The 19,814-nt window shown below is 43.3% G+C and overlaps 1 protein-coding gene across 1 annotated transcript in view; it reads left to right on the top strand.

Moving 5' to 3' along the window:
- Positions 1-19,814, top strand: part of zgc:174917 (uncharacterized protein LOC565650 homolog) — a 215,819-nt gene that overhangs the window by 31,249 nt on the left and 164,756 nt on the right. The window lies entirely within an intron of this gene.

The raw sequence follows: 19,814 nt of genomic DNA, 5'->3' as shown, positions 1-19,814 counted from the left end.
ATAGAGCTGTACAGTTTGCAAAGAGCATCCCTGGTGTTGACACATGGGAGAATATACACAGCCACAATAACAATGGCTGTGAACACCCTCCGCAGATAGAAGGGTCGGCACTTCACAAACATGCTCCACCAGTGATGAACAGTGTTTGGACACTACTACAGCATTGTTACATTGTATTTGTTGATATAAACACATAAACCAACTCCAGACAGTGTTATGTCTCTGTCTGCTTGATACCAGGTTAGTCCGTGTAGCTGAACAGCAGAGTCCAGGACGTTTCAGTGAAAAATTATGTTTTATTTAAGTTCGGGAGGAGCACATTCAAATGATTTATCCAACCAGCATGAGAGGGCTATAAATACATTTTTTCTGCATCCTTCCACCACCCTGTCTCCTCACACTCGCCTGGTTACTATTCTAACCAGAGATACAGGGAGAGTTCTCTAGGTTCAGGCCACATTCGAAGCTTGAAGCCCTCCCCGGACAGCACGCCAAATGCGCAAACACTTTTACTCTATCTAATCATTTGTAAGTGTGAACTCTTGAATAAACAAACAGCAATCCCTTGTCTCACGCTGTGTAGACTGACAGAGTCTAATAAAGTCCCGTTTATTTTCCAGAGAGTATACATTTGAGAGCATGAGTGATGGGAGAGCTGGTCTTGTGGGGTTAGCTTTTAGTCTAGCTCATATGCCTCCGCGGTTTCCATGTTTCCTTCCCCTCTCACACAGCTTGCATGCGGGCAGCATCAGTGAGCGAATCCGCGGTCTTAGGGTTTGGCTTTCACAGACAAAGCTTCTTAGTGCTTCTAGCTTCTCAGTAGTCATCGGCAAAGGGTGATAGTTACAAGGCATTGGCAATCGTAGACATGTTGCAGTGTGGTTTCCTGATGTTTAAACGTTTAAGGAAGACTATTTGAATATGAGGAGACAAGACTAAATGGCTTAAAAACACTGTCTTTAATCTCTTAAGACCAAAAAACATTAAAACATTGTCTTTAGGACCCGGAGTAGCCTTTGCGTCTGACCACGCCACCATCTGGTTATGGTAGGCCTCAGAGCTTAACTTTTTTGCTCACTAGCCAATGTGGATAGTGGTTTTCCAAAATTACTAGCCACACAGCATTTTTACAAGCCACATTTTTGTTGTTGGAAAATTACGTTTTATATGATTAAAGTTGACAATGGGGCTTAAAACGTGCTAAAATGTACGGTACTTTCCTGTTATCCGGACCCCACCATATACCTAGGGGTAGGCCATCGTCCCTGATTGGTCTTAACCCCAGTGACGGGTAGGTTTAGGGGCGGGGTTAGGGGCAGGCCATCGTCCCTGATTGGTCTTAACCCCAGTGACGGGTAGGTTTAGGGGCGGGGTTAGGGGTAGGCCATCGTGGGGTCCGGATAACAGGAAAGTTATAATTTTTTCTAAGAAAAAATCCACAATTAAGGCAACAGGATTACAACTTTATATAGGCCTATATGACAGGTTTGGGGACTTTGGATTATTTGTTTTGCATCAGCATTTCCTCAGAGCTCTGAATTAATAATTATCATCATGAAGCTCTGGTAGCTCTGAGTAACTGGAGATATGTCCACCTGAAACAAGTATAGGCCTACAGGTCTTTATTTTCCAGATTATTTCCACAAACGCATCTCCTGCTTTCTTTCATGGCTTGATTAATTTTATTAAAACATAGAATTAACTCTGGAAAGATAGTTGTGATATGACGTGACATAAGGACATCCCTGCTAGTAGTTACACCTTGTCCCTTAATCGTGAAGATAATTTTTTCTTTATATCGGCCACGCACACTCACGCACTGACAATGTCTGAAGAGGGACTACATGAGCCTGATCGAGGCGGTACGCAACACAGCGCCTGAGGCAACGATCATCGTGTCTGGACCGCTTCCCACGTACCGACAAGGACAGGAAAGGTTCAGTAGACTATTTGCACTAAATGAATGGTTAATGTCACTGTGTAATGAACAGAAACTGCTCTTTGTAAATAATTGGAATCTGTTTTGGGAGCGACCCAGGCTGTACCGTGCTGATGGCCTGCACCCCAGCAGAGCCGGAGCGGCTGTTCTGTCGGATAATATCTCCAAGACGTTACGCACCAGATGACTAATAAGACAAAATCCAAATCACAGTCTTTGCTGTCCAAACTTAATTGATATACGTAGTGAAGAACATTATATAGAAACTGTGTCTATTCCTCGTTTAGTGAAGCCAAACAATAAATCTAGTGCAGGATCTAGCAAAAATCTTATTGTAATTAAACCAGAAAATCTAAATATCAGTGAACAAAAAGAATTTCTAAAGCTAGGTCTTCTAAACATTAGATCGCTCACACCTAAGGCGGTTATTGTAAATGAAATGGTCACAGATAATAATTTCGATATACTTTGCCTTACTGAAACCTGGCTTAAACCAAATGAGTATTTCGGTCTAAATGAGTCTACTCCGCCAAGATACTGTTATAAGCATGAGCCCCGTCTGATCGGTCGTGGCGGCGGTGTTGCAACAATCTATAAAGATATTCTTAATGTTTCTCAGAAAACAGGTCACAGATTTAATTCGTTTGAAGTACTTATGCTAAATGTTACGCTCTTAGATGTAAGAAAGAAATCCATATTATCTCTAGCCTTGGCTACTGTATATAGACCTCCAGGGCCATATGCTGAATTTCTAAAAGAGTTTGCAGACTTTCTCTCGGATCTATTGGTCAATGTCGATAAAGCAATAATTGTTGGAGATTTTAACATACACGTAGACAATAAAAATGATGCGTTAGGGGCTGCGTTTACAGATTTATTAAACTCCTTTGGGGTCAAGCAAAACGTCCGTGGTCCCACTCATCGTCTAAATCATACACTAGATTTAATTATATCATACGGAACCAATCCAACTGATATAGATATTATACCGCAAAGTGATGATGTCACTGATCATTACATGGTAACGTGCATAATACGTACTGCTGAAATATGTCATGTTGCGCCACGTTATAGACCAGGCAGAACAATCCTTCCAATCACTATAGATAGATTCTCAAATAGCTTACCTGATCTATCTCAGCTGCTTAGTGAACCCAAACAAACAGATGAACTAGAGGAAATGACTAGCAGTTTGAGCACCATTTTCACTAGTACATTAGATATTGTTGCACCAATTAGATTAAAAAAGGTTAAAGAGAAAACTAAAGCACCCTGGTACAACAGTGCTACGCATGATATCAAGAGAGAAACTCGTAACCTAGAGCGTAAATGGAAACAAACTAATTTAGAGGTCTTTAGAATCGCGTGGAAAGACAGTATGTCACGTTATAAAAAGGCTCTAAAAACAGCCAGGGCTGAGCACCTCCGCAAACTAATAGAAAATAACCAAAATAATCCAAGGTTCTTATTTAACACCGTGGCTAGACTAACAAATAAACAGACATCACCAGAGCAAAATATACCGTTACAGTTTAGTAGTAATGATTTTATGAATTATTTCAATGAGAAAATAGAAAGCATTCGAAACACAATTGTAAATGTACAATCCTCTATGGTCTCTTATGCTTCAACCTCAATTATGGCCCCTCTAGAACAACTACACCGCTTTGCAACGATAGGACAGGAAGAGCTAAATAAACTTATTATTGCATCTAAACCAACAACATGTTTATTAGATCCAATACCCACTAAACTACTGAAAGAAGTGTTACCTGTAGTGGAAGAGCCTCTTCTCAATATTATTAACTCGTCTTTATTCTTAGGTCATGTTCCAAGAATATTCAAGTTGGCAGTAATAAAACCTCTCATTAAGAAACCGCAATTAGATCCAAATAACCTAGCAAATTACAGACCCATTTCAAATCTTCCATTTATGTCCAAAATACTAGAAAAAGTTGTATCCGCTCAACTGTGCTCTTTTTTGCAAGAAAATGATATCTATGAAAAATTCCAGTCAGGATTCAGACCGCATCATAGTACAGAAACTGCGCTAGTTAAAATTACAAATGATCTACTCTTAGCTTCTGACCAAGGCTGTATCTCAATACTAGTCCTACTTGATCTTAGCGCCGCGTTCGACACTATAGATCATAAAATACTCTTGGATCGACTACAAAACTACACTGGTGTTCAGGGACAGGCATTAAGCTGGTTTAGATCGTACTTATCTGACCGTTATCATTTTGTCTCTTTACACGGGGGAAAATCAAAGTTAACGTCAGTAGACTACGGAGTACCGCAAGGATCGGTGCTAGGCCCTCTGCTATTCTCAATATATATGCTGCCACTTGGTAATATTATAAGAAAACATGGAATTAATTTCCACTGTTATGCTGACGACACTCAATTATATATTTCATCACGACCAGATGAAAACATTACCTCATCTAAATTGACAGAATGTCTCAAAGATATAAAATGCTGGATGACGCGTAATTTCCTGCTATTAAATTCAGATAAAACGGAGGTATTACTTATTGGTCCAAAAAACTACACACAAAACCTCTTACAATACGACTTTAATATAGAAGGATGTCCTGTTACTTTTTCCACTACAGTAAAAGACCTGGGTGTTATACTAGACCGCAACTTGTCTTTCGAAAATCATATTTCATATGTTACAAGAACAGCCTTTTTCCACCTTAGAAACATTGCTAAATTACGTAACATGCTATCTGTTTCTGATGCAGAAAAGTTAGTTCATGCATTCATGACCTCGAGACTAGATTACTGTAATGCTTTATTAGCTGGTTGTCCTGCATCTTCAATAAACAAGCTACAGTTAGTCCAAAATGCAGCCGCTAGAGTTCTTACTAGATCAAGAAAATATGATCATATAACACCGATTTTATCATCTCTGCACTGGTTACCTATTAAGTTCCGTATCAATTACAAAGTACTACTACTGACCTATAAAGCCCTTAATGGTTTAGCTCCTATGTACTTAACGGACCTTCTTTCGCCCTACAATCCACCGCGTTCTCTAAGATCACTAAATTCAAGGCTTCTGGTCATTCCTAGGATATCGAAGTCCACGAAAGGAGGGAGGGCATTCTCGCATTTAGCTCCAAAACTCTGGAATAGCCTTCCCGATACGGTCCGATGCTCTGACTCGCTGACACAGTTTAAAACTAGACTAAAGACGTGTCTCTTTAGTCAAGCATTCACATAATGCTTACCTTTTAGTCCTCTGCTATGCCATACGGAACCGTTTGCCACTGAAACTGCTTAACGCACCAGTGGGGCTCGACAGCCTTATAGACAAACGGGTCGGTCCGTATGGTTGCGGTTGGGTTGCGGAGAGTTTGGGTTGCGGAGAGTTGTGAGATTATGGTTTTCTAACACCTACTCCCGTGTAATGGAAATCATTATGAACATCAGCTATGCTAATTATTTCCCATCTGCCTTTCTGCTGTTATCTCGGGACGCTTGTCCCGAGAAAAATGGCGTTCGTAGGCTCCAGTTTTGTATCCTGCCTCTCACGGGGATTTCGGATGCCCCAACGCCTGTGATGAGAAGACCAACGCCTGTGAAGAGACGACTCAACGCCTGCGAAGAGACGACTCAACGCCGGCGATATGTTATCCCCTTAATATTACATGATTAACTAAATGTATTTTTTCCAGGTACTTTCTGATATGCACTTACTGTAAAGCTTCTTTGAAACCCTATGATTGTTAGCCAGAGAAGAACTGGCCCCTGACTAGCCTGGGTTCTCCCAAGGTTTTTTTCTCCATCCAATCTGATGGAGTTTTGGTTCCTTGCCACTGTCGCCTTGCTTTTGGCTTGCTTAGTTGGGGATATTTAATATTCAACAATATTATTGAACTGTGTTGTACTACTTTCATGTTATCACTGTGAAGCTGCTTTGATGCAATCTGTATTGTGAAAAGCGCTATATAAATAAATGTGACTTGACTTGACTTGACTGACTGAACGCTGTGTTGATGTGTGTGTGCATGCGACCAGTCACGTGTGATGATCGTTTGACAAAAGTCTGGATGTCATATTTGGCGCGCGCACCCTCGCACAGCGGCACTGCAGGAGAGCGTGAGACGCGCCTGTGGTCTGGATTCTCCTGCTATTAAAAAAGATCGCTATATCACCACATTAAGTTGATAATTAAATGTGCTCTATGTAACTTTTCTACTAAAATGAATCCTTTTTTTATTGCCTGTGTGTGAAGGGGTTGTAATCACACATTAAAATGATCCACTTGTCGAGTTTTGCTATTACCTCTGAAGGCCAGTATTCCTATTTCTATGTGAAGTCTCCGGGTCGGATTTACCGCGAAATCCAACGGATGTGACGTGCATGCATGCTCCCGAGCCTCTCTCCTTATATACAGTCTATTGTAGACGGTCAGGGAGTTACGTCCGGTTAAAGGCGCACGTTTTTCGGCTTATATCTCAGTCAATCTTTGATCAATATTCCCAAGACTCTAATCGTTCATAGTGCTGGACGGGGCCTTTTGAACGAGCCCACCCCCGAGGTCCAACTCGCCCGGCTCCCCGAGTTATAGCCGTTTGAAATCGGGGGTCCCAGCGAACGGCGATCCGGTAGGGGGCATCCCCGAGGCCGGCCACTCTAGAGTTCGGGCAAGGGTTCCCCTGGGACCTCCTCCCCCGAATATGAGCTCTCTGGGTCTTTGCGTTCCAGAGATACGAGCGATTTTCTTCTGAGATCGTGACGTCACCGGCGTCCGCAATTTTGCAGCGCGCCCGATGGTTTTCTGCTAATATCTCCGCGAAAACACCACCAAAAACTACGGAACTTATATGGTTCTTTTCAGCTCGACTAGATGGTCCCAACGAGCTAGGTGCTTGCCGAATCCGTCAAGTATTCGCCGAGATATTTGCGTAATAGACAGTATTGTCTATGAGTACGAGCACGAGCGCTCTTGTAAAATTTGGTTGCAATCTGAAACATCACCACTAGAGGCCGCTAAAAGTTACGTAGAGCACCTTTAAGGGCAGACTAAAACAGCCCTCAGTCCGACGGCCAGTCCGCGAGTTTAATCTCCGCGTGTCTTCTTGTTTACAGTGTTGTCGTTCAAGAGGCTTCACGAATGGACCAATGAGCAAACATAGGCTATGTGCAGGTAGTAGTACTCATGGGAGTTGTAGTGTCAAATTGCAATTCATTTGTTATGTCAGATGTCTTTTGACAAGACTACAATTTTTCAACACGCCAAAGTGGCTACTGGGAGTGACTGTGTTACCCGCCACGGGTGAAATCCACCCGCATTTGGCGGGTTGGTGGGTGTTAATGTCCAGTGTTGGGGAGTAACGGAATACATGTACTCAGAATACAAATTATGAGTAACTGTATTCCGTTACAGTTACAATTTAAATAGTTGGTATTTAGAATACAGTTACATTGTTGAAATCAATGGATTACATGACGATACTTCTCTGTTTCACGAGTTTATTCACTCTCTAAATAAATTAAGGCAACTCAAAATTTCCCAGAAGCCCCAATATGAAAACGAAAAAAATGCGCGGTTTGCGTGCGTGATCAGTCAATGGAGTTGGAAGAGGTGCAGCGGGAGCTAGAGATGGAGCCGGAACAACAGCAGAGCAAGAATGCATTTATATCTTGGAAATTTAAACGGGGGTAAATTTTACGGTAAAGAAAGAGAAGGGAGGGGGACGAAATATAACTGTGCAGTGCAACCTCTGCTTGCCAGCAACTAACCTCCTTTCAGCGTCCAAAGACTCCACCTCCAACCTGAAGAAGCATCTTAAAGTAAGTTTTTTATAATTTTTTTTATTAACGTTAGTCGTCTCCTGTAGTTTTACTGGTCACCTTGCTATTTTAAAGTTTTATATCCGGTAGCTACCTGCTTAGTTGACGTGCGTATTCATTTACTTCACATTCTCCTATGTGCTGATTTACTAGCCCCCGAGCCATTGAAAGACTGACTAGCCCCATTTGACATTAACGTTAGGGTGACCATACGTCCTCTTTTTCCCGGACATGTCTTCTTTTTGGACCTAAATAAATGCGTCCGGCCGCCCATTTCTAGATCACCCAAAATGTCGGGGATTCGGCTTTTGCTTTCTACAGTCGCCGTTCATTATGTTTATGCACACCTTTTGTTTCAATCGGACTGAATTCATTCAGATTGATGAAACTGAATGTAGTGTTTACATGAATGCTAAACAAGTGATTGCCGCTTTGATAGCGACCTAGAAGCCCGCATAAGGAAAGTAGGCTTATACAAGAGAACATCAGAAGCACTGAAATCTTTTTTTTTTTTTTACTGAAATAGTGTTTTTCTGTAAAAAAAATATTTTCTTTTAACCAATGGCCAAGAAAAGAAACTGTGTCATGTAAAAGGTGTTACAAGCTAAACTCTTTTTAATTATTATTATTTGTTTGTCATTATTCTATTGTTGCAGGCAAAAAGTTGAATGGAAATTATGTATTACTTGTGGAAGTAATCCAAGTATTCAGAATACAATACTTAGATTGAGTAATGTAACGGAATACGTTACAAATTACATTTTTGGGCATGTATTCTGTATTCTGTAACGAAATACATTTTGAAAGTATCCTTCCCAACACTGTTAATGTCAAGCCCTGGTAGGCCTACTATTGTTATGATACTATTGAAGTTCCTATAGTGTCAACATAATGCAGTGTCGAAGTTCCACTTTGAAGGAGAACGTCTCAGGTTATGAATGTTACAAACAAACACACTTTTTGTTATTTCATTTCTCTAATCTTCAGCTTTTTATTTCTGCTCTAGCTTCTGTACTTCTGTACTCTTGAGACTTGGCATTGTAGGTAAATTAAATTTCAATAAAAAATAAAGATATGCTCTCATAACGAATGCAACAGCCATTGAGTGGGGATTATTACTTTTAAATTCCTACTCTATCTATCTATTCCTAAACAGGGTGGATAAAAATTCTATAAATATATCAAGATTTTATGTTCCTACCAACTGGACTTTTTCTAGTGCCAAACAAGGCAGATTAACGGTGCAGGCATCATTGCATGGTGATGTAAAATGCAATACATTTTAGGGTTGAAGTTCCAGCCCAAATAATATATAGACCTATGATATAGGTCATGATATAGACTTATACCACAACTGTGATATCAAATGATATGATTTTAAACACACCACATACCTTTTAATATAAAGATGAAAATGTTGGAGTGCAAGCCTATACGTTCAAGAGATCCTGCTTTGTGGCCCCTGAGCTTTTAAAAGATGGAAAGCCCTGGACTGCAGTCTTAACAATATACGTGTAGAATCTGTCTTACAGTAAAAAGAAACAAAAAGAGTGAGACCTTGAGACAGATGCTTTGATTGGCAAGGAAACAATGAGCCAGGGCTCGTTCTCCACTGAGGAGGTGTTGCCTAGCAGCAGTAATGTGGCACTCTGCTGTATGTGTGTGTGCTTGTGTCGGTAAGAATGGATACAGGTCTGTAGGACTATTTAATGAGTATTGGCGGTGGCCAGAGATGTATTATCCCTCTGAATCACAATTTGGGATGCAATGAAAATATAAAATGCACCTGAGAATAGCAGAAAGCTCAGATTGAAGTCTCTATACTCACAAACCTATAAGTGTTTTTTAATGAGCACTTTAGTTTTCCTACTGCATTACAATTCTATAAATGTGCATTGATTCAGAGAGATGGTAGAACATTGGTGATTCATTGTTTCTCCCTCAGTCTTTTTTTCTTACCAGATTTAAACCCGGATTCAGTAATTAACAGCCATTAACTAGTGGGTCTCTTGTCACCATTTTGCACAAAATCTCAGTCATTACTATTGCTCTTCAGTGTCACCCATTTGTCTGCCCAGGTAGAAGGTGACGTTCCCGCGACCATGGGTAACGTTTCCTAAAAGTTCTCTAAAGGTGACGAACATTCCGAACCTTTACAGAACATTAGGGACGTTCCTGAAACGTCCTCTTTTGGTAATGAAAGTGCTGCAGTTCAGTACGTTCCTTAAATGACTTTAGGGGGACGTTCCGTAATGGTAATCTTATGGTCACATAACAACGTTACAAAGAGGACGTAATCAAAACGTTCTCATATGGGTCTAAGTTGGTCCTATTATAACGTTCCTTAAATTACTTTAGGGAGACGTTCCGTAATGGTAATCTTATGGTCACATAACAACGTTACAAAGAGGATGTAATCAAAACGTTCTCATATGGGTCTAAGTTGGTCCTATTATAACGTTGCGTATAGTACTTTAGGGGGACGTTCCGTAATGGTAATCTTATGGTCACATAACAACGTTACAAAGAGGACGTAATCAAAACGTTCTCATATGGGTCTAAGTTGGTCCTATTATAACGTTCCTTAAATTACTTTAGGGAGACGTTCCGTAATGGTAATCTTATGGTCACATAACAATGTTACAAAGAGGACGTAATCAAAACGTTCTCATATGGGTCTAAGTTGGTCATATTATAACGTTCCTTATAGGACTTTAGGGAGACGTTCCGCAATGGTAATCTTATGGTCACATAACAACGTTGCAAAGAGGATGTAATCAGAGCGTTCTCATATGGGTCTAAGTTGGTCCTATTATAACGTTCCTTATAGGACTTTAGGGGGACGTTCCGTAATGGTAATCTTATGGTCACATAACAACGTTACAAATAGGACGTAATCAAAACGTTCTCATATGGGTCTAAGTTGGTCCTATTATAACGTTCCTTAAATTACTTTAGGGAGACGTTCCGTAATGGTAATCTTATGGTCACATAACAATGTTACAAAGAGGACGTAATCAAAACGTTCTCAAATGGGTCTAAGTTGGTCCTATTATAACGTTCCTTATAGGACTTTAGGGGGACGTTCCGTAATGGTAATCTTATGGTCACATAACAACGTTACAAATAGGATGTAATCAAAACGTTCTCATATGGGTCTAAGTTGGTCCTATTATAACGTTCCTTAAATTACTTTAGGGAGACGTTCCGTAATGGTAATCTTATGGTCACATAACAATGTTACAAAGAGGACGTAATCAAAACGTTCTCATATGGGTCTAAGTTGGTCCTATTATAACGTTCCTTATAGGACTTTAGGGGGACGTTCCGTAAGGGTAATCTTATGGTTACACAACAACGTTACAAATAGGACGTAATCAAAACGTTCTCATATGGGTCTAAGTTGGTCATACAATGACGTTCTTTATGTGACTTTAGGGGAACGTTCCATATTGGTTATTTTATGGTCACATAGCAACATTACAAAGAGGACATAATAAGGACGTTCCCATATGGTTCTCTGTTGACCATATGAGAACGTTTTGTGACTAACTTAATGAGAACATTCTCATATACATCATGTTTTGTGCGCGGTGACGAGGGACGAACCGAGGTTCAACTTCCGTCAACTTCTGTCACGTTTCTCTGGTTTGTCTGCGGGCTGGACCCTTCTCGGACGGACACCTGGCGGCGGTCTTTTTCCTGTTTTCTTCACCGACAGCGAGCCAGAAAAAGCCAATGTGATTATCATGTAAAGTTATTTTAATGAACCATTCTCGCGTAGATGGTCAGGCTATATTGGCTTTTTTTTTTTTGATAAACAAGCTAACGTAAGCGCTAGGCCTATTCCAATTTGCTTATTTTAACTCTTGTTTACATAGCCTGCAGGGTCTCCTCACGAAATCTAAGCGGCATAAAGTTCAATGCGAGGGTCTTTAGAATATGTTTGTATTATTTTTGTCTCTTTTCTTTTATTGTCATTTTTTCCTATTATTTGGTAAAGGCTACACACCACTTTTCCATTGGAAAAAAGTTGTGGTGATCCCGCTATTTGGCCCGTTGATGTAAAACAGTCTTTTACAATTGTTATTATAAAATCAAGAATGCAGACGTTTTAAGCTCAGCAACAATGGCAGCAAAATGTACACAGTATATAAAAAAAAACTCCTGACACACACACAGAGCCTGCAAATCAGGTTGAAGCGGAGAAGCATCAGCTTCTTATTCTTTAAATATAACAGAAGACCTTAATAGGACAAAAAAAATAATATTCTAAGTTGGTCCCTAAAAGTTCTGCAGGACATTCTCAGAATGTTTTGGAAACATTGGATTTCTGAATTAAATATGGTCTTCTAAACGTTTCCAGAACGTCCTGAATGTTCCCTGAAGGTCCTCCAAATAACGTCCCCAAACCCTTTAAAGAACTGTCTGTGAACGTTGTAGGAACATTACTGTAACGATCAGCTGGAGTGCCCTCGAGAGCCACCAGAGGGCGCTCCACAATAGACTATGATCACTTCCTCACAAACTACATTTCCCATAACTCACTGCCCGGATTCATCAGCACTCATTTCATTCACCTGTGTCTTATCACCTTGTTTCTCTCACACCATAAATACCTGGTTTTCACATTCACTCGGTGCAAAGTATTGTTTTCCCAGTGAACTATTCTGAGCGTTTGTACCCTGTGTTTGTTTACCTGTTACGACTTTATCTGGACCTTACCTCTCGTTGTCTGCTGCCTGCCTTACTCTCTGCCTGGACTCTGTATTCTGATTGTTTCGCCGCCTGCCCCGACCCTTTGCCTGTTCTTGGACTCTGATTGTGTGCATTCTGCTCTGCTTATATCCCTGGTATTCGACCCTTGCCTGTCTGACCCTGTTATTTAATAAAGCCTGCAAATGGATCTCTCCTCGTCCGCTGCATCATTACAATTACCAAGCGACGTTCTTGACACCATCGGGACGTTCTCAGAATGTTTTGGAAACATTGGATTTCTAAATTAAATATTGTCCTCTAAACGTTTCCAGAACATCCTGAATGTTCCCCGAAAGTCCTCCAAATAACGTCCCCAAACCCTTTAAAGAACTCCACATTGTGACTGTCTGGGAACGTTGTGGGAACATTACCAAGCGACGTTCCTGACACCAGCGGGACGTTCTCAGAATGTTTTGGAAACATTGGATTTCTGAATTAAATATTGTCCTCTAAATGTTCCCAGAACATCCTGAATGTTCCCTGGAGGTCATCCAAATAACGTCCCCAAACCCTTTAAAGAACTCCACATTGTGTCTGTCTGGGAACGTTGTGGGAACGTTACCAGGCGGCGTCCTTGACACCAGCGGGGACGTTCTCAGAATGTTCTGGGAACATTGGATTTCTGAATTAAATATTGTCCTCTAAACGTTCCCAGAACATCCTGAATGTTCCCTGAAGGTCCTCCAAATAACGTCCCCAAACCCTTTAAAGAACTCCACATCGTGTCTGTCTGGGAACGTTGTGGGAACGTTACCAGGCGGCGTCCTTGACACCAGCGGGGACGTTCTCAGAATGTTCTGGGAACATTGGATTTCTGAATTAAATATTGTCCTCTAAACGTTCTCAGAACATCCTGAATGTTCCCTGAAGGTCCTCCAAATAACGTCCCCAAACCCTTTAAAGAACTCCACATCGTGTCTTTCTGGGAACGTTGTGGGAACGTTACCAGGCGACGTCCTTGACACCAGCAGGGACGTTCTCAGAATGTTCTGGGAACATTGGATTTCTGAATTAAATATTGTCCTCTAAACGTTCCCAGAACATCCCGAATGTTCCCTGAAGGTCCTCCAAATAACGTCCCCAAACCCTTTAAAGAACTCCACATTGTGTCTGTCTGGGAACGTTGTGGGAACGTTACCAGGCGGCGTCCTTGACACCAGCGGGGACGTTCTCAGAATGTTCTGGGAACATTGGATTTCTGAATTAAATATTGTCCTCTAAACGTTCCCAGAACATCCTGAATGTTCCCTGAAGGTCCTCCAAATAACGTCCCCAAACACTTTAAAGAACTCCACATCGTGTCTGTCTGGGAACGTTGTGGGAACGTTACCAGGCGGCGTCCTTGACACCAGCGGGGACGTTCTCAGAAAGTTCTGGGAACATTGGATTTCTGAATTAAATATTGTCCTCTAAACGTTCTCAGAACATCCTGAATGTTCCCTGAAGGTCCTCCAAATAACGTCCCCAAACCCTTTAAAGAACTCCACATCGTGTCTTTCTGGGAACGTTGTGGGAACGTTACCAGGCGACGTCCTTGACACCAGCAGGGACGTTCTCAGAATGTTCTGGGAACATTGGATTTCTGAATTAAATATTGTCCTCTAAACGTTCCCAGAACATCCCGAATGTTCCCTGAAGGTCCTCCAAATAACGTCCCCAAACCCTTTAAAGAACTCCACATCGTGTCTGTCTGGGTACGTTGTGGGAACGTTACCAGGCGACGTCCTTGACACCAGCGGGGACGTTCTCAGAATGTTCTGGGAACATTGGATTTCTGAATTAAATATTGTCCTCTAAACGTTCCCAGAACATCCTGAATGTTCCCTGAAGGTCCTCCAAATAACGTCCCCAAACCCTTTAAAGAACTCCACATCGTGTCTGTCTGGGAACGTTGTGGGAACGTTACCAGGCAACGTCCTTGACACCAGCGGGGACGTTCTCAGAACGTTCTGGGAACGTAAAATTTCTAGCTGGGTGGCTACCTTTAAGTCCTTCTAGTGAGCCCCTACTTTTATCTTTGAAAGGCATGATTATGATGTGAGGTGAGTTCAACTGACTTTGGTCAGATTAGAATAGAGTAGAATTGAATGCAATTTCCTAATTCTTTCTCTTCCAAAACACAGGAAGCTTTTATTACTCTTGTGACAAAATGAAGCGCAAAGGATGTACATAATGTGTGTAATTCATGCATTTTCTCATACTTCGGCTTGCACAAGCAAACAGCTCTGAGGCTGCATGTTGCCTCATAAACTCACTAAATGAGTAGAATTAAGTATTGCGGGGAGATTGTTCTTATGTGGGCCGGAATAAATTACAACGCATTTGTAGCTGCCATTTTTAAGGATGCACAGATTTTTTAATTCTGGCAAATACCAATAATTATTTTCATGTTATCAATTACTGATGCTACTATAAATATTATAATATTTATAAGTAATATTTATCCAAATAAATTAAAATTAACATTAGAAAATAAAATCAATCATTTAAAGTGTTACGGAATGGCTGTATCAAAGAAGCACACAACGAAGGATAATTTTAGGAAAGAGGTTTTTTATCCAAACCCACAAGGAACAGGAAGAGAAACTCAGGAAACAACCATCCAACATCAACGACGACAGACAACTAGACAGTACAGGGGCCTGTTTCAGAAAGGAGGCTAAGTGAAAACTCTGAGTATGTTAACCCTGAAATGAGGGAAACTCTGGGTTTTCCATTTCAGAATGGGATTTATGTCAAACCCATGAAAGCAGAGTAAGTCAAGCCCGTTTCTGAAAGAGAGGTAACTTATACTCAGAGTCAGTTACCATGGTAACTTATTAAGTAAGTAAGTAAGGTTTATTTCTATAGCACATTTAAAACAGCTCGCACTGACCAAAGTGCTGTACATAGTGCAGTAGGAACAGGGTAATAAAATAAAATAAAATACACAAATCAGTGATTTAGGCTAAATCCACATCAAGAGACAGACACTTAATTACAAACACAACAGAATTAGACAATTAAGATGCCGGAAAGGCCAATGTAAAAAGGTGAGTTTTGAGCCTGGCTTTAAAATTCACAATTGAAGGGGAACTTCTGATGTCAGATGGCAGTCGGTTCCACAGCTGAGGGCCAGCAACAGAAAAGGCTCTGTCACCTTTTTGCTTAAGCCGGGACCGTGGGACCTGGAGGAGGCCTTGACTGGAGGATCTGAGTGACCTAGGGCTACGTAAGGATGAATGATATCTGTTATGTAGCTGGGGGCCAGGGCGTGAAGAGATTTAAAAACCATCTAAAACCAGTATTTTAAATTGTATCCTAGACTGGACTGGAAGCCAGTGCAAGGAGGCTAGGACAGGTGTAATGTGTTCACGCTTTTTTTTTTTTTTTGTGAGCAGCCTAGCCGCTGCATTTTGAACCATCTGAAGCCGTGCCACCAGAGTTAGAGGAAGACCAAAGTAAAGAGAGTTACTATAGTCTAGGCGGGAGGTTATGAAGGCATGGATGACTTTTTCCAGATCATTGTATGACAGGACAGACTTGAGTTTGGAAATTATTTTTAATTGGTAAAAACTGGTATTTACAACAGATGATATTTGTTTCTCCAGGTTTAGATGGGAGTCAAAAATAACACCCAAGTTACGTGCATGGGATTTAACATAGGGTGCAAGGGGACCAAAGTCAGCAGGGATGGCAGTTTTGGATTTTGAGGGGCCAAAGACAATAACTTCAGTTCTCTTACGAGAGGTTCTCTCTTATTGCGTAAGTTTAGCTTACGCTACGGGAAAGATTCATCTTCTCGAGATATTGAAGCCAAAAAATTATCCTTAATTTTGTATTCATTTTCAACGCAGTGCAGCAGCTAGCTGACCTAGAGCAGGCAGTCTTGCATGCTCATTGGCTGCCCTGCTGGCATCTGCTGCAGCCTACCAGTGAGCCCCGCGTGACGTCACGCCCAATGAAGGGCGCCCGCGCCTTCATAGCGTCATAGCCCGCCAGAATGGGCGTGGCTTAGCGTATAAAAGAAGGGGCTGTAGGCTGAATTCCCTGATTTTCGTCTCTTCAGCGAAGCCCTTCGCATCGCTGGATCTGAGAGAAGCCACCGCCGCCGTCGAACAGCGAACAGCCAGCTTAGGACAGCGCTGAGGAAGCCGGCCGTCTTCGCCACCTTCAGCCATCCGTGCGAGCTACGCTATCCGGCGACGTATCCTTTTTACATTGCTTTTGTATTCTCTTACTCCTAAAAGAGCAGCGAGCGTCTTTTTCAAGATGCCTCGCACTTCCTGTGGCTCGTGCAGGGCCCCGCTCAGCGTCGGAGACCGCCACGTGATCTGCGCTCTCTGCCTGGGCCAGGAACACGCGGAGCTCGCCCTCGCGTCCGGGGGCTGCGAGTTCTGTGAAGCGCTTCCGCTGTCGACCCTGCGGGCTCGACTCAAGGCCTTCAACCCGGAAGCAGTCACTCCGCCCTTTGTGGGACCGCGCAAAAAGAAGCGCCGTTCCCAGAGACAGACGGAACCTGTGGCCACAGCGACGCGCTCGCCAGAGAACCTCCCTCGAGCCTCGCTCTCGCCTTCCCCGCCTCCCTTCACCGACGCGCAGCTGCCGCTCAAGAGCCTCACTGCCATCGCGTCTGAGGATGAGGCCGAAGGACACGCCACGAGAGACTGCTGCTCCATCCGCTGGCATCGGATAGCGAGGAATGGTCGCTAAACTCCGCCTCCTCGTCGATCCAGGTATCCGGCCGTACCCGCGCTGGAGCTGATGCGGAGCTGGTGCGTCTGTTGACGCAGGCGGTTGACCGACTCGGGCTCGAGTGGTCGCTGCCGAAGGAACCCATGCCGAACAGGCTCGACGGATGTTTCCTGCAAAGTCGCCGCCGTTCAGCCCCAGCAAGCAGGCCCGCTTCGTTCCTACCGGAGCTTCACACGTGGAATGGCTGTATCAAAGAAGCACACAACGAAGGATAATTTTAGGAAAGAGGTTTTTTATCCAAACCCACAAGGAACAGGAAGAGAAACTCAGGAAACAACCATCCAACATCAACGACGACAGACAACTAGACAGTACAGGGGCCTGTTTCAGAAAGGAGGCTAAGTGAAAACTCTGAGTATGTTAACCCTGAAATGAGGGAAACTCTGGGTTTTCCATTTCAGAATGGGATTTATGTCAAACCCATGAAAGCAGAGTAAGTCAAGCCCGTTTCTGAAAGAGAGGTAACTTATACTCAGAGTCAGTTACCATGGTAACTTATTAAGTAAGTAAGTAAGGTTTATTTCTATAGCACATTTAAAACAGCTCGCACTGACCAAAGTGCTGTACATAGTGCAGTAGGAACAGGGTAATAAAATAAAATAAAATACACAAATCAGTGATTTAGGCTAAATCCACATCAAGAGACAGACACTTAATTACAAACACAACAGAATTAGACAATTAAGATGCCGGAAAGGCCAATGTAAAAAGGTGAGTTTTGAGCCTGGCTTTAAAATTCACAATTGAAGGGGAACTTCTGATGTCAGATGGCAGTCGGTTCCACAGCTGAGGGCCAGCAACAGAAAAGGCTCTGTCACCTTTTTGCTTAAGCCGGGACCGTGGGACCTGGAGGAGGCCTTGACTGGAGGATCTGAGTGACCTAGGGCTACGTAAGGATGAATGATATCTGTTATGTAGCTGGGGGCCAGGGCGTGAAGAGATTTAAAAACCATCTAAAACCAGTATTTTAAATTGTATCCTAGACTGGACTGGAAGCCAGTGCAAGGAGGCTAGGACAGGTGTAATGTGTTCACGCTTTTTTTTTTTTTTTGTGAGCAGCCTAGCCGCTGCATTTTGAACCATCTGAAGCCGTGCCACCAGAGTTAGAGGAAGACCAAAGTAAAGAGAGTTACTATAGTCTAGGCGGGAGGTTATGAAGGCATGGATGACTTTTTCCAGATCATTGTATGACAGGACAGACTTGAGTTTGGAAATTATTTTTAATTGGTAAAAACTGGTATTTACAACAGATGATATTTGTTTCTCCAGGTTTAGATGGGAGTCAAAAATAACACCCAAGTTACGTGCATGGGATTTAACATAGGGTGCAAGGGGACCAAAGTCAGCAGGGATGGCAGTTTTGGATTTTGAGGGGCCAAAGACAATAACTTCAGTTCTCTTACGAGAGGTTCTCTCTTATTGCGTAAGTTTAGCTTACGCTACGGGAAAGATTCATCTTCTCGAGATATTGAAGCCAAAAAATTATCCTTAATTTTGTATTCATTTTCAACGCAGTGCAGCAGCTAGCTGACCTAGAGCAGGCAGTCTTGCATGCTCATTGGCTGCCCTGCTGGCATCTGCTGCAGCCTACCAGTGAGCCCCGCGTGACGTCACGCCCAATGAAGGGCGCCCGCGCCTTCATAGCGTCATAGCCCGCCAGAATGGGCGTGGCTTAGCGTATAAAAGAAGGGGCTGTAGGCTGAATTCCCTGATTTTCGTCTCTTCAGCGAAGCCCTTCGCATCGCTGGATCTGAGAGAAGCCACCGCCGCCGTCGAACAGCGAACAGCCAGCTTAGGACAGCGCTGAGGAAGCCGGCCGTCTTCGCCACCTTCAGCCATCCGTGCGAGCTACGCTATCCGGCGACGTATCCTTTTTACATTGCTTTTGTATTCTCTTACTCCTAAAAGAGCAGCGAGCGTCTTTTTCAAGATGCCTCGCACTTCCTGTGGCTCGTGCAGGGCCCCGCTCAGCGTCGGAGACCGCCACGTGATCTGCGCTCTCTGCCTGGGCCAGGAACACGCGGAGCTCGCCCTCGCGTCCGGGGGCTGCGAGTTCTGTGAAGCGCTTCCGCTGTCGACCCTGCGGGCTCGACTCAAGGCCTTCAACCCGGAAGCAGTCACTCCGCCCTTTGTGGGACCGCGCAAAAAGAAGCGCCGTTCCCAGAGACAGACGGAACCTGTGGCCACAGCGACGCGCTCGCCAGAGAACCTCCCTCGAGCCTCGCTCTCGCCTTCCCCGCCTCCCTTCACCGACGCGCAGCTGCCGCTCAAGAGCCTCACTGCCATCGCGTCTGAGGATGAGGCCGAAGGACACGCCACGAGAGACTGCTGCTCCATCCGCTGGCATCGGATAGCGAGGAATGGTCGCTAAACTCCGCCTCCTCGTCGATCCAGGTATCCGGCCGTACCCGCGCTGGAGCTGATGCGGAGCTGGTGCGTCTGTTGACGCAGGCGGTTGACCGACTCGGGCTCGAGTGGTCGCTGCCGAAGGAACCCATGCCGAACAGGCTCGACGGATGTTTCCTGCAAAGTCGCCGCCGTTCAGCCCCAGCAAGCAGGCCCGCTTCGTTCCTAC

This window comes from Rhinichthys klamathensis, unplaced genomic scaffold (assembly GCF_029890125.1).
Source record: "Rhinichthys klamathensis goyatoka isolate OS25496 unplaced genomic scaffold, OSU_Roscu_1.1 h1tg000687l_1, whole genome shotgun sequence".
Classification (NCBI taxonomy): domain Eukaryota; kingdom Metazoa; phylum Chordata; class Actinopteri; order Cypriniformes; family Leuciscidae; genus Rhinichthys; species Rhinichthys klamathensis.
The sequence above is the reverse complement of the archived record's forward strand: the minus strand, read 5'-3'. Positions and strand labels throughout refer to the sequence as shown.